The following is a 14,165-nucleotide window of genomic DNA, read 5'->3' on the forward strand; positions in this document are numbered from 1 at the left end:
ATCAGAGGACTGAAAAAAAAAACCAGGAGCAGAGAAGGCGGGATGACTAGAGCCTGCAGGTGCAGGGAGGCTAAATTCCCTGCAGGGGTCATGTGCTCTGGGAGCTGGGGATTCTCGGCTTCCCGGAGGCTGCCGGCGGGCAGGGGTCTCGGCGGGGGCTGCAGGCACCCCACCCGGCACCCACGGGAGCGGCGCCGCAGCAGCCTGGCAAGAGGCATCGGTAACTCGCACCTTGCAAACTCCGCCGTGAAGTCAGTATCCCCGCAGTCGCTCGCTCGGTCTTTCTCGCTCCCTGTGTAACCCTTTCAGTCCTGGGAGCAAGATATGCCGCTCCCCCGGGGGAATCCCGTCCCTTCCCTTCCCGTCCCGTCCCCCCCGACCTGCCTCCTTTACGGGCGGATAGCAAGGCTTGATAGAGGGTATTTATTCGCGGGGGGGTAGGGATGGGGGAGGGAAGAGGGGGCGAGAACACAACTTACCCTCCAAACTATGCACAAGCTCGTCTCTGCTTTCCCCTTCAGATCAACTTTAAAGAGCAGATTCTCAGTCCGGGAGGCAAAGAGGCAGGGGAGGAGAGGGGAAATTGTTTAGGAATAGCTGTTGCCAAGTGGGTGAAGTTCAGGGCACAATCCCGGCTCTTCCACGCTCCAGCAGCCCAGCATCTTCCCGGGGTCTGGAGAACAAGGTGTTCAACAAGTCTTCCTTGTTACCCGAAATTGATTGATGATGGCTTTCCCGCCGGGCTGTATTTAACAAAACGATGCAGAGAGCTACTCTGACGAGCAGGAAATTTTAGAGGAGCTTGCAATATAGCTGCGGTTTTAATTTATCTATTTCTGTCTCTATGCATACTTACAGACACACATGCACACCTGTGTATGTGTATATGTATATATAAATAAAAAGATATAACTCTATCAATACAACGTTGGGTCCACAGGATCTTAGAAAAGCTTGCCTGTCGGCTGCGTGGAAGTTAAAGAGTTTTTCTTAAGCAAAAGGGGCTGATGCTTGGACACATCTCACGTCCAACAGGAGGCAATGACGTCTGTAGCTTCATTGCTATAACAGCACCAAGGCTGCAATTGCCATTCACTGAAATGATAAGGGGCGCTCAGACGTAAGCAGTCTGGACCTCTAGCAAGAGACTGAAGCGAAGATGATTTTTCCCCTCCCAAAACAAATAATAATGCTAAAAAAGACCTAAGGAAATAGACGGGGGAGCAGGGAAAGGAATCTAGGTCTTGCAGTCACACGCTTCTACAACATGATCCTCTAGCTCCAGAAACATTTATTTTTTTGCAGCTGACTAGACTTTGGGAAATTTCAATGTATTATGATTGTGCTGGCAGGGGGAGGGGAGGAATTTTTTTTCCTAATTATTTCTGTCTCTCTTCAAGCAGGCATTGATGAAAGCCGGGTAAAAGTGCCCTCCCCCCCATCTTTCCAAATATATTTCGGCTCGGGTACATGCTGAAGTGTTTATGGTGTATGGCTAGATCTTCCTAAGTAGCAATTTCTCGCTGTATAGGCTGCAACTATTTATTTATTTATTTATTTTAGCACTGGAAGGTACTTACAAAGAAATGAGAAATAAAATAATAATAATAATAATAATAATAATAAAAGCCTATGCGGAGCAGTCGTCTCCTTCTCATGCGGGGTCACACTCTCACACTGCCACGGGTTTGCCCGCAGATGGGCAGCGCGGCCGCGCTCCCGATCGCTGCCAGCCCGCGGCGGGGGCGGGGGGTGTGTTGCCGGGCGCGGGGGCGGCCGCACCTCGGGGCTGCCAATCCCCGCGGGCGCCGCAAACGCCGCGGGGGCGGCAGTGGGGGCTGGGAGCGGGGGGGGGGGGCTTTCCTGCCGGGAGCCGCTGCCCTGGAAATGACAGTCCGGGTGCTGAAGGACCCCGCCGCCGCCTGCCAGCACCGTGCGGCTCCCGGGCGGCAGCAGGCACCGCGCCCGGCCCCGCCGCGGGGGAGGCAGCGCCTCGCCCGGCTGCTCCCGCCCGGCTGCTCCGGCCCACGCGTGTCCGCGCTGCCGCCGCGCTGCCTCCCAACTGGGCCGCAGCCGAGCGGGGACACAACCGGGCAGCTTCTTCTCCGCGCCTTGCCCCCGCCGGAGGAGGAGCCGGGGCTGACGCGGGCGGCGGCGGGGAAGGTCCCGGCGGATCGCGGACCAGCCGGGTGTCTTCGTGCGGGATGCGCGGCGCTGGGTGACTGAGGCTGGTCATCCCCACCCAGCTGGTGTGGCCAGGTCCGTTCTGTGAGGTGCTCCGCGAATGCTGCTTACTGCTCGCTCCATCCCCAGCCCTACACTTGGTGTCCAGATTTTTCATTCTGCGTCCTGCCGTGCCCTGGGCACACACGGCTTATTTGGCCTCCAAGTGATTACATGCAGTAAGTGGCTACTTGCCCAAACCACTGAGCCAGTCTTTGATGGAACAACTGCAGATACCGGTGATGTGAGTGGTATCACAAGCCCAAATCAGGTTCGCTGTCTGCTGGAAGCACTCACAAGATACTGGGTTCTTCCTCTTTTCAAAGTTTATCTATCTCGGTAAGAAGGAAAAGGCAGTGAACAGGATTGCCAAGCACGGAGAGTAGGCATAAATACACTTGCTTTTGTGAATGTTAAATTTGGCATTCACGGTGGCCTTTGAGATATCTGCTACAATAATCTTCAACACAAGGCTTTGGTAAAATTGCGTAGTCAAGGGGGAGTTTTTCAAATCATCAGCAGCAGATGCTTGCTTTCTTACATAGTCTGTTTTGAGCAAGGTGTTTACTTTTGTGAATGATTTGTGGAGGTTTTTTGCGACCTAGTAGCACATCCCTTCAGAGAGATATCCTAAAAAAGTTTGCAGAGAGTGGAATTGTATGTATTTGTCAAGCTTTAGGGGCAATCCTAAACTATGTTCTATTTCATTTCATCTTAAGTACTTCATTTCTAAATGGTTGAGGTTTTTTTCACCCATTCAGAACACAGAATTCATAATATATCTATCACGAAGTAAGACATTGCATTATCTTGTATCTGGTTTAGGAAGATCCCATCAAGATCTGTCTTTACACAAGAGTTTCCACTAAATGATTACCCTGCTGACAGATCATATTTTCATTACAGTGTCATGGAAATCAGGGATGGAAATAGGGAATATATCATCTCCTGGGAGGAGTATATGGGGTGAACAAGATAATTCCATAAGCAATAATCTCTGAGGTTGTACCTAGCCAAACTAAGTCTCAGTCACTCAGGGATTTTATTCCATCCTCCCTATTCGATGCTGCCAAAGGAAAGCTTTCCATCTAGTTACTTTTAGCATTTTATTAGAAGTTTCTTCCCACTACATACAAGATAGGGACCATCTCAAGGAACTACCTTTTCCATAGTTAAACTCTTTGACACAGAATCAGAGAATCACTAAGGTTGAAAAGATCAAGTCCAAACCTCCAAGATCATCAAGTTCAAACTTTGACCAAATACCACCAAATACATGCTCACTAAACCAAAGTCTTTTCATTAGAAGAAAAGAAGGTCTTGATCTAAAACCTTTGAAGACAAAAAGGAATCTTTATATAACATTCAGTCATCCCTCACTTTGAGATTCCAGAATTCAGTCTTGGGACCTGGAGTTGAGTCACAGTTACACTCAGAGATAGACTTGAAGTGTTTTCAGGCTTATTGATTTAAACTGGGTGTTTGCCTCATGTGAGTCAATAACTGAAATCATCAGGCAAAAGGCCCTCAATAAATATAGCTCAGTTTGCAAACACTTTTTGCTTTATTTTTTAAAGCATTACCAGCCTACCCTGTCAATCATGTTTACAAAGGACCATTCATGGTGGTTTTCAGTGACTACTCAGTCTGGACATAGCATATTTTAAGGGTGTATAAAATTAAAAGTTCAGAGGAGATAGAAATAGCACTGGCCAGGACAAATGCACCCCTATACAATATACACTGTACAGATACAGCAAATAACCAAACACAGTGGTAGTAAGATTAAGAGAGATATCAAACTTGCAGTATGAGTCCTCTTATTTTTTTCTCACATGGCTGACTCAGTTCAGAATTTTTTGGCCCAGTAATATATAATGAGTACTTAACAAACAGCACAATGGATTCTCTTTCACGCAACCATACTATCACTTTTCCCAAGCAGTTTGGAAGTTTTCTTTGTTTGTATTTATGAGGTGATTTAATAACACAGCGTTCCAGATATTGAAGACATCTGCATCATTAAAGCCTATTTCTTGCAAAAGCCCTCTCCCCACTCAAAGTTGTTATTTTGGTATATGTCCCTGAACTGTGAATACAGTCTTGCACACCTGACAGAATCCTTAGCATTAGCATAGCGTTTAGTTTTGTCTTCAAAATGATTTGCTAGCATGAGATAATGTATCCTTACAACACCCAGAATAGTTGGTACATTTTATTATCCTTATTTTATAAAATTGGGAAACAGCAGCAGAGAGGTGAAGAGTGTGTTCTATCATCTTTATTCACATTATTAATCCTTGGATAGTTCCACTGTTTTCAGTGGGAGTTCTTGCACGGTAAAATACTGTTTAAAAGGACTGAAAACCATAGTGTCATTCATTAAGTGATTTAAGCAAGGCCATGGAGAGAGTTCTGTACAGGTTTAGAAATGAAATTTCTTTCTCACACAAACAGTCTTTTGCTTCACTCACTTTCCCAATTTAAAAATAAAACCCAAAACTTATCACCATTTCTGTCGTTTTTCCATCGCCCAAACTAATTTGCAGTAGTAATAATGATTAAGTAGCCCTACAGCACTGACATTAGGGTTGACACATAACACAAAGAAAACTCACAGGATCAACCAGTTCTCATTTTCTTATGCCACAAAAATGACCACCTTTTTGATCTCCTAATTTAACAATTCAAAGGAGGGGGGTGAAAGGTGCATTTGAAAGTTTTATACAAAATTCAGCACTAGGAGGAAGGTGGTACTAAGTCAGTTTAAAGATACAAAGCCATGTCTCTTCATTTTTTTTTAAATGTTGTTCTTTTAGCATGGAATGTGTACTGTTATTTCACAGAATTAATCTTTGTATTTTCACAGACAGATGAAGATAGTTAGAGGGAACTGCGTGTTCTCCCCTTCTAGAATAAATTTATTTTGTCCTCTTTTCCTTCCTACTTCTGCAAACAGCTCATATTTGTTCAACATATGACAACCAAGTCCTGATCCATGTCTCCTTATAAACCTTAGCTATCATTGTGTCATAGCCCTTTTAGTTGTAAAAATTTGGAGGCTTATTTGAGCCTTTACCAGCCTTTAGAGCTGTGAATTGGATCATTGGATTTTCACACACTTCTCTGTTGAGAAGGACGGAAGTGTTCAGGGCAGCAACTACTGCTTAAGACAGAGGGAAGTGTACAGAAACTTCCCCCACCTCCTCTTGGCAGCAACTGTGATTCTCCAGCACTTTTCCTCCCCTTCCTTGCCTCTTCTCCAACTCTTTCCCCTTCTTATGTATTTTTATGGGAGGAATTTCACAAATCCCTCACTCCTGAAAGAGAACATCAACCAACTGTCCCCTACCCAGCAGTGAAGTCATGCAGCTGCCTTTTCGGTGCCTATGACATCAATGTGATGAAAATGTAACTATGTTACATTTTAGAAAAGACACCCTGGGTCATTCCGCTCATGTGTTTCTAGCTTCCCTAGACTCGAGCCCAGCATCAGAACGTCAATACTAAGAGTTTCTATGATGATGGGGGTATGTGGAACACTCTATGCTTGAAAAGTAATTTGTGGTACCTTAGGTAACCAGAAGGGCAGGAGTAGGAGAAGTCTGCTAAGGTCTCTTGTCCTCAAACACTGCCACACTGGTCTTTGCTCCAGCCCTTTTCCATTACGCTTTCTTACACTGATGCATGAACTGTCTTTATTACTTTATTTATTTTATTTACTTCCATAGCCCTCTTCCTTGTAGCCTCCTTTACAGGTCGAAGTCTCTACAGCAAGACACAGAGGCCCGTGCGAGTTCCCTGGTGGATACAGTAGGAAGGGAGCTGCCAGCACAGGACTCTCTTGCCTGCTCTCAGCAGCACCACATCAGGCTGGGAGGTGGACCAGGGAAGCGTCCCATGGCAGCACTGGACAGCCCAGACCTGCAGGGTTGTCCTGGGGCCACTCTACCTGAGAAGCTGTTGTACCAGGAGAGTACCATGGTGGTTTACCTGCTCTGCCTCCCTACTTCCTTTGGCTTGCGTGTTTTGTAGCACAGAGCCTGACTTGATATCTCTTGTACTCAAATGTCTTAAGCAGTGAGGTTTCAAATTCATCGTGGTAACAAACCACGTTTGATTACATGTAATTTCTATAGGAATAAGCATAAGCAACTGAAAATCAGATTATCTTTGGTTTTAAATCAGAAAACCTTCCTTTGAGATTGGGGAGGGGGCAAGGGCAATGATTTAATCGAAATAAGTAGTTCCAGTATTGGAAAATCACACCATTTCCATTTCATGATCATTCAGCTTTCATTCTGCTTTCAAGATGCATCATCTCAGCCATCCCAGCGGCACAAGAGTTACACTTTTAAACCCCTGCCAGCGTCCAAACTACAGGGGTTTTTTTTCTTCACCATATTGCGCGAAAGAAGGAGGAAAACAAAATTATTTCTAACTGCATGTTTCTGTAAGATAAGCTCCACTATATTTTCATTGATTTTTAACCCTTTATTTTAGGAATTCAAAATAAAGTCAAGGTCTGTCAGAAACATGTGCAACTCCTAGGCACATCATGTGATTCTTGGGGTGTCCTGCACAGGGCCAGGAGTTGCACGTGATGATCCTGATGGGTCCCTTCCAGATCAGCACAGTCTAGGATTGTATGATTACTATCATGAATTCTACCCTGTTTTAAGTTTTCTACCTTCATGGTTTTGGATGTCAAAAGATAATTGTCGGTATTTCTATCTGAATATATTTTGATAAGAGAAAGAAAAAACAAAAAACAAAATTCACACTAAATGTACAATACTATCAAAATACACTGTAAGTTTAAAGGAATAGGTAAAACAAAATATTTATAGTCTTTAAAATGCAATTCCGTGTCCATAAACAAAGAGTTCATAGAATCATAGCATGATTTGGGTTGGAAGGGACCTTAAAGATCATCTAGTTCCAAACCCCTGCCACAGGCAGGGACACCTTTTGCTAGACCAGATTTCTCAAAGGCACATCCAGCCTGGCCTTGAACACCTGCAAGGACGGGGAATCCACAAGTTCTCTGGGCAGTCTGGTCCAGTGCCTTATCCTCACTGCAAAGGACTTCCTTCTAATATCTATTTTAAACCTACACTCTTTTACTGAATTTGTTGACCCTCATACTGTCACTACATGTCCTTGTAAAAGGTCCCTCTCCATCTTTCTTGTAGCCTTTCAAAGCCTTCTCTTTTCAGTTCGAATAAACACAGTTCTCTCAGCCTTTCCTTGTACTAGAGGTGCTTCAAATGCCTTTAATTATCTTGGTGGGCCCCCTTTGGACTCACTCCAACAGTTCCATGTCCTTCTTGTGCTGAGGATCCCAAAGCTGGGTGCAGCACTCCAGGTGGAGTCTCACAAGAGCGGAATAGAGGGGCAGACACACCTCCCTTGACCTGCTGACCACGCTGCTTTTGATGCAGCCCAGGGTACACTTGGCTTTCCAGGGTGCAAGTTCACATTGCTGACTCATGTCCAGCCTCTCATCCGCAAGTGTTTTCCTTCTTGATTCAGCAGCACTGTTTTTTCCTATTCCTTATACTAGTATAGAGCAGGAGTAACTGCATTCACTTCCAAAAAGTACAAAACTAGCATAAGTGAGAGAGGAAAGGATCTGACTCCTACCACTGAAGCCTGGCGGCAGCTCTGCTAAACAAACTGCTATGCATGAGAGAAGAGGGCAGGGTGAGCTGAACAAGCTGGTCTGATCTCTCAGGTGACTCAGCTTTGAGAAGGAGTTTGAACTGGACACTTTCAGGGGGCCCCTACCCTCCTGAACCTGCTTTGTAAGTTCATTTCACTTGCATCTTTGTTATTGAGTTTAATGGGAACAGATTCAGACTTTTCTAAACATACTGGGGCTTTGTTGTGAATTTTGTGTTGGAGATTTTTTTTTCAAATAAATAGAAATGTTATTCCTTCAATTCTTTCTGTATGACCATTTGAGTGAACTATATCTGCCTAGTAGACTGTTATGCTGGTACATCTGCTTCACTACTTGCTCGTGTGTAAAAGTCAAAATGTAAGGCAGGAACAGCAGCTTCATATTAACAAGGCTCAGTGATGTTCCAGATAGAACTTCTGATTTGAAAACTCCATAAAAACCTTCAGGAAACCTCATTTCTTCAAGGACAGAATTTGCCCCCCAGAAGTTTTGCTTTCAAAAGTTTGATAGGACACAGGACAGAGACCTTGCTGAGGACAGCAGAGAGGAGGAAAGAAAGGATTATTCTCTTCCACCAGCGTTAATCTACACATTTGACCAAAAAAGCCCCTGGATTATTCTGATGGATGTGGGAGTACAATCGCATGGCATGGGGGCAATGCAGGCTCCTATTTATGCCCTAACTGCTTGAAGAAAAAGTAACATAGTTCATGGTTTAGCACTGGTTAGGACATAGCCACCAGCAGCTGCCTTCTCAGTTTCCTTCCACAGATTCTGATGCTGTATTGGCCTCTGATTTTTCCAGTCAGGGCCTGTGCATTACATTTTTACTTCCCTTCAGAAATCATCCTGCTTGACAGAAAGGAAAAACCTCTTTCCTTGTACTATTCTTTTCATAAAAAGGTTGTAGTGAATACAGAGCTGAAAGTTACCAGACTGATGACCCCAAAATGTGAAGTCCTTTCTAAGTAGTGTTTGGGAACAACACAACATCAGTCACACAGACAAGGAGGTATTTTCAGGGTTGCTTAGCACCAAAGGCAGGGAAGCACAGGAAAAATTCAGTATTGCCACCTTTCACTGTTTTATGAAAAGTCTTCCAGTCCTGAAGAAAAATTGTAGAATCATAGACTGGTTTGGGTTGGAAGGGACCTTAACGATCATCTAGTTCCAATCCCCCTGCCATGGACAGGGACACCTCTCACTAGACCAGGTTGTTCAGGTACTTGAACACCCACAGGGATTGGTCATCCACAAGTTCTCTGGGCAACCTGTTTCCAGTGCCTCACCACCCTCACCATCGATTCACCTCCTGTGCCCAAAATAGTAAAGAATTTCTTCCTAATATCTAATCTAAACCTACTGTCTTTCAGTTTGGATCTAGTTCCCCTTGTCCTGTCACTACATGCCCTTGTAAAAATTCCCTCTATATCTTTCTTGTAGGCTCCCTTCAGGTACTGAAAGGCTACAATTAGGTCACCCCAAAGGCTTTTCTTTTCCAGTCTGAACAAACCCAATTGTCTCAACTTTTCCTCATACGAGAGGTGTTCCAGATCCCTCTAATCATCTTGGTGCCCCTCCTGTGGCCTCGTTTCAACAAGTCAATTACTTTCCTGTGCTGGGGACCCCTGAGCTGGATGCAGTGCTCCATGTGGGGTCTCAGAAGAGCAGAGGGGCAGAAACACCCCCCTCAACCCACTGGACACACTGATGCAAACCAGGTCATGAATGGCTTTCTGGGATGCAAGTGCTTACTGCTGGCTCATGTCTAGCCCTCACCCAGCAGCACCTCCAAGTTCTTCTCTTCAGGGCTGCTTTTGATCTGTTCATTCCCCAGCCTGTATTCACACTGGGGGTTGCCCTGATCCAGGTGCAGCACCTTACACTTGGTCTTATTAAACTGCACAAGATGCCCATGGGCTCCCTTCTCAAACTTGTCCATCCTTCAGATGTGTCAACCACATCATTCTGCTTATTGTCCTCTGCAGACCCTGCTGAGGGAAAAATCACAGTGATTACATTGTAGTTGCAGAGAAACGTATGGGATTAGAGTTCTCCTTTCTTAACAGGGAAAAATGTAGTCTGCAAAGACAAGCAAACTCTAAGTGTTTGTATTATCAGCAATATGATCATTGTTAGCTTTTGCATCTTAGACAGTCTGTATGGGAAAAGCCTTGAGAAACTTGCAGGAAAGATGAACTTCTCCTCCCCGAAAGCCACAATCCCCGAATTTCCTATATACTGGGAGAAACAAACTGAAGGGATGAGCAGGCGGTTTTCAGTAGCGTGCTCAAACCTTCGCTTCCCGAGTAGTAAAGCGGTAACTCCCAGACAATCCGCACTTCCTGCCCACAGCGATCAGACTTCACCGTTCAGATCCACGAAGGCAGATGCTGTGGCACGCCGTGAGCCCGCAGGGCCACGCGTGCACACACTGGGGCTAGGCGGGAGGGACACAGCCCCCGCCCTTGACGCAGGGTGGGAAAGGTATGGGGATGGCTGGGGGGGGACGCAAAAAAAAAAAAAAATCCCCCGCCCATTACGAGGTATGAGGTGACCCACCGCACCGCAGCGCAAGGCAGGGCAATGAGAGAGCGCCTCGCCCTCAGCTGCGGGAAGATGCGGATGGGGATTGGGAAGGGAGGAGGGGAGGTGGGGGGGACACAAGCGCGGCGCCCCCTCCCCCGTCCCCGCCGCGGCGGCTGCTGCCGTCAGAGCTGCCTGCGTCAATGCTGCCTCAGCGACACGCACCGGGGCCCAGAGCTCCCACACCCCCACCCCCCTCTGCTCCCGTGGCTGGCTTTTTTCTTTTTTTCTTTTTTCTTTTTTTTTTTTAATTCGTTTTTTTTCTTCCTATCACTGAAACGCCTTAATGGAATTTTTTTTTTTTTTTTGTGATCTCACTCATAAAGAGGGTGCCATTGGCGCTTTTACGATTCCTTTGTGTGAGGGGATTTCCGTCCTTCCTCCCTACACCTGTCCTTTTTTAAATTATTTTTAAAAAATAATAATTTGAGGAATGATTACCATTTCATTTATTTCAAGCAGGTCCCGTGTCATGTACGGACATGGGTCCCCTCAGGTGCAGACCCCCATGCACACCTTCCCCCCCCCCCCCACCATCTCCCTGTCACTGCAGCACACCAGGAGACTGGAAACAGGAGGCTGTACCAGCACACTGTTATCCACTTACTATATTATAACGGATTTCCCTCTCTTCCCAGAAAAGCAACCTTTTTTTTTTCCTCATGTTTAACAGCCCACTCATTCAGCATTTCTGCATTATCTGCACACCCGCCGTTATTGCTTCTCTTCCCACTGCCTTCACCAGCCCTTCTACCCATCCCCCCCTCCATTAATCAAGTCCTGGGTTCTAAAGAATAATGGTTTATAAAATGGTTGTTCTGTGTATGTCCTCAGTTGCACGCATAACCCCAGCCTCTTGTCTGTGTTCCTCTGCTGCACATCAAGGTCAGAGAGAAGACTTGAGGGCACAGTTAAACCCCAAACATATTTATTTTTATTTTCTTCCCAAGTGTCTGCTTCCACCCATTTTCTTTTCCTCTGGAGAATCGGATGGCAAAGCTCCCCGGATTTCTGTGGGGTCAGGCCTTGCCCTACTTCAGAATGTATCTGTGCTTAGCTCGGCAAAGAGGACAATATCCCAGTCCTATTAAAGTCAATGGCAATCAGTGAATTCAAGCGTCACTGGATTTGGCTGCCAGAGCATGCACAGCCACGCTCTGGCCAAACCCTGCCCCGTTTCAATTCAGCTTAACTGCAGTCGTGCCAAGCTGCTGCAAAGCTGGCTTGTGATGCTGGCGCAGCGCTGCCCTCTCATACAGGAATCCTTGGTGACGTTAAACAGCTGGAACAGATCCTGCACCTCCTGCTGCTGCCATGCAAGGAACCCAAACCCAGCTTCCACCTCCTGGCACTTCCCCAGCAGATAAAGGTTCTTTGAGGTCGAGATTGGCTAGATAAGTCAGAGAAGCCTAAAGACTGTATTAATTAATACTGCAAATGAGCCTGGGGCTGTCCAAGTCCCAGAGGTATGAGGTACAGACATTTCTGCATCCTTCCAGCTGCACTTACCCCTGCTTCCCTCCAGCTCAGGGCTTGGTGTACCAACAATTGTATGGTAGCAAATCTTTTTTTTTTTTTCTATCAATCCAAAATCCAACAATTTCAGACAGTTTGGCTCTGTAGCTCCAAATACTCTGAATAACCATTTTGCTTCAAAATACAAGGAGAAAAAATTTAAAAGGATAAGCAATTAGACAACAAACTAAATTTCTGAAGAGGGAAAGGGATCTAAAAACTGAACAACTTGTGCACAGCAAGAGCTTCAGTGAGCATTTGAAATTCATTATTTGCATTTTTTACACAAAAAGAAGGGAGAAACAAATCCAGTATCATAAGAACAGTGCTAGATGGCAATAGGGATCCTAACAACTACAGGAACATGCTTATGTATTTTAATACCAGTATTATAGATAAAAACTGCATTTACATTATTTCTTTGTTCAGCTATATTTTATTTAATTGTGTCAGTGAGGATTCTCAATAAATACCCATTTGACAGATAGACCAAAAAGCTATGCAGGACAGAAGTTTTAATGGTCTCAACCAAGCCCAGGGCTTGCCGTACCCAATGTGATTCAAGCATGCAAGCGGCTCAGAAATCTGCCCAGTCACAGAACACATGAGGAAAGGCAGGCATTCAGAAAGGCTCCCGCAGAGTCCCAGGGATGGCAAGCAGCCTGTCTTCGCCCACAGTCATTTATATTCTACCGTGGTGACTGCACTTTATTATAAGGTTTTTTTACCATTTCGTTTCAGCGCAGCAAAACCAACCTTGGGATGCATTTGCGCAGGTTTTTCGTGTTATGAATGATGTAACACTCAGTATCCAAGTATGTAAATAGGAGATGGGAAAATATCATGCATTAGTACACATTAATAAGGGTGAGTTTGCTGTTCATTTCCCCACATTAAAAACTGACCTTATGAGAGCAGGGGTAGCTATTGCCAGTGTATGCTGTATGATACTGAATATGGAATGATGCCCACGGAGTAGAAGGGGACTGTGCAGAAAGAGTCACTTTCCTGTCAGCATGGCAGAGGGGAGCGGTGCCTGCCTGAGGGACAGGGTAGCTCCCTACATTTTGCACAGAACATGACACCGCCCTCACTAGATCTCCCTTCAAAGAAGGAGATTTGAAACCAGTCAGCCTTTGCTCTGCCTTGGGAGTAACTCGCTCCAAGTCTTTGCCTGACGATTGCAGTGCTAAATTGAGACCATTGCTTTGCATTGAGCTATTTTCATCCTGAAGTGCTTTAAAGGCTTAGCAGATATACAGGCTATGGTGCTATATGCACAGGAATCACTCCAGCCACTAATGAAATGCAAACACCTATTAACCAGAGTTGTGTGATGCCTGGTCCCTGGCCGTGATGACTGCCAGAAGATTTTGTTTTATCCAGCTGAACTGAGTCTGTTTTTTGTTAGTGGAATACTTCATACTATTTGAAAATGAAAACTGTCAGGATCTTTACATATAGAAAGTAGATATGGACAGTTACATTCAGCTCTGGAATTTGGAATGCCACCACTGAGACTAGACATTCTCTGAAGTCTTGCTTTGTTCCGCCACTCATATTTGATACTAATTATCAAAAGAGTCCTCCTTCTCCTTGGTGGTGCAGGGAACTGACCATGAACATCTAGAGCCTTTCACCTATGGGGTAGTTATTTAAAGGCCTCCATGGCCAGATGTGAATAAAACATCATGGTATTTTGGTGGTCTATAGACCAAGAATTATTATTTTTGCTGCAAGTTCTTGTGGACTGGCGCCTGTAAAAGCACTGCAGCCACCTCCACAGCTGGCTTTAACTCACACTTGACTGGTCTGTCTAGAAGAGGCAAGAGAATTGAAATACTGCATATTTGTCATTATGGAGAATTCATTTTAAAATGCATAAAACACAGTGAAATATAAACTGTGTGCCTAAAATGAGTGCTATAACGTCCACTTACTACTGTACATACACCTTTGTATAGATTGCACACACTGTGTTAAATAAGCTTGCTTCCCTGTCTCTAGTTAGGCTACAGAGGGAATTGTGTGGTGAAAGACGTAATTTGTACATTAGGAAGTCTCTGTTGCCAGATCAGCAGCAGCAGCACTGACGTCTGTACTCTCTCGCTTTGTTCCTGCTGCTATAAATCAAAATGACTACAGTCCAAATGCC

The sequence above is a fragment of the Empidonax traillii genome, unplaced genomic scaffold, assembly GCF_003031625.1.
Source record: "Empidonax traillii isolate 1590-97213 ecotype Southwest subspecies unplaced genomic scaffold, ASM303162v1 scaffold326:size758569, whole genome shotgun sequence".
NCBI lineage: Eukaryota > Metazoa > Chordata > Aves > Passeriformes > Tyrannidae > Empidonax > Empidonax traillii.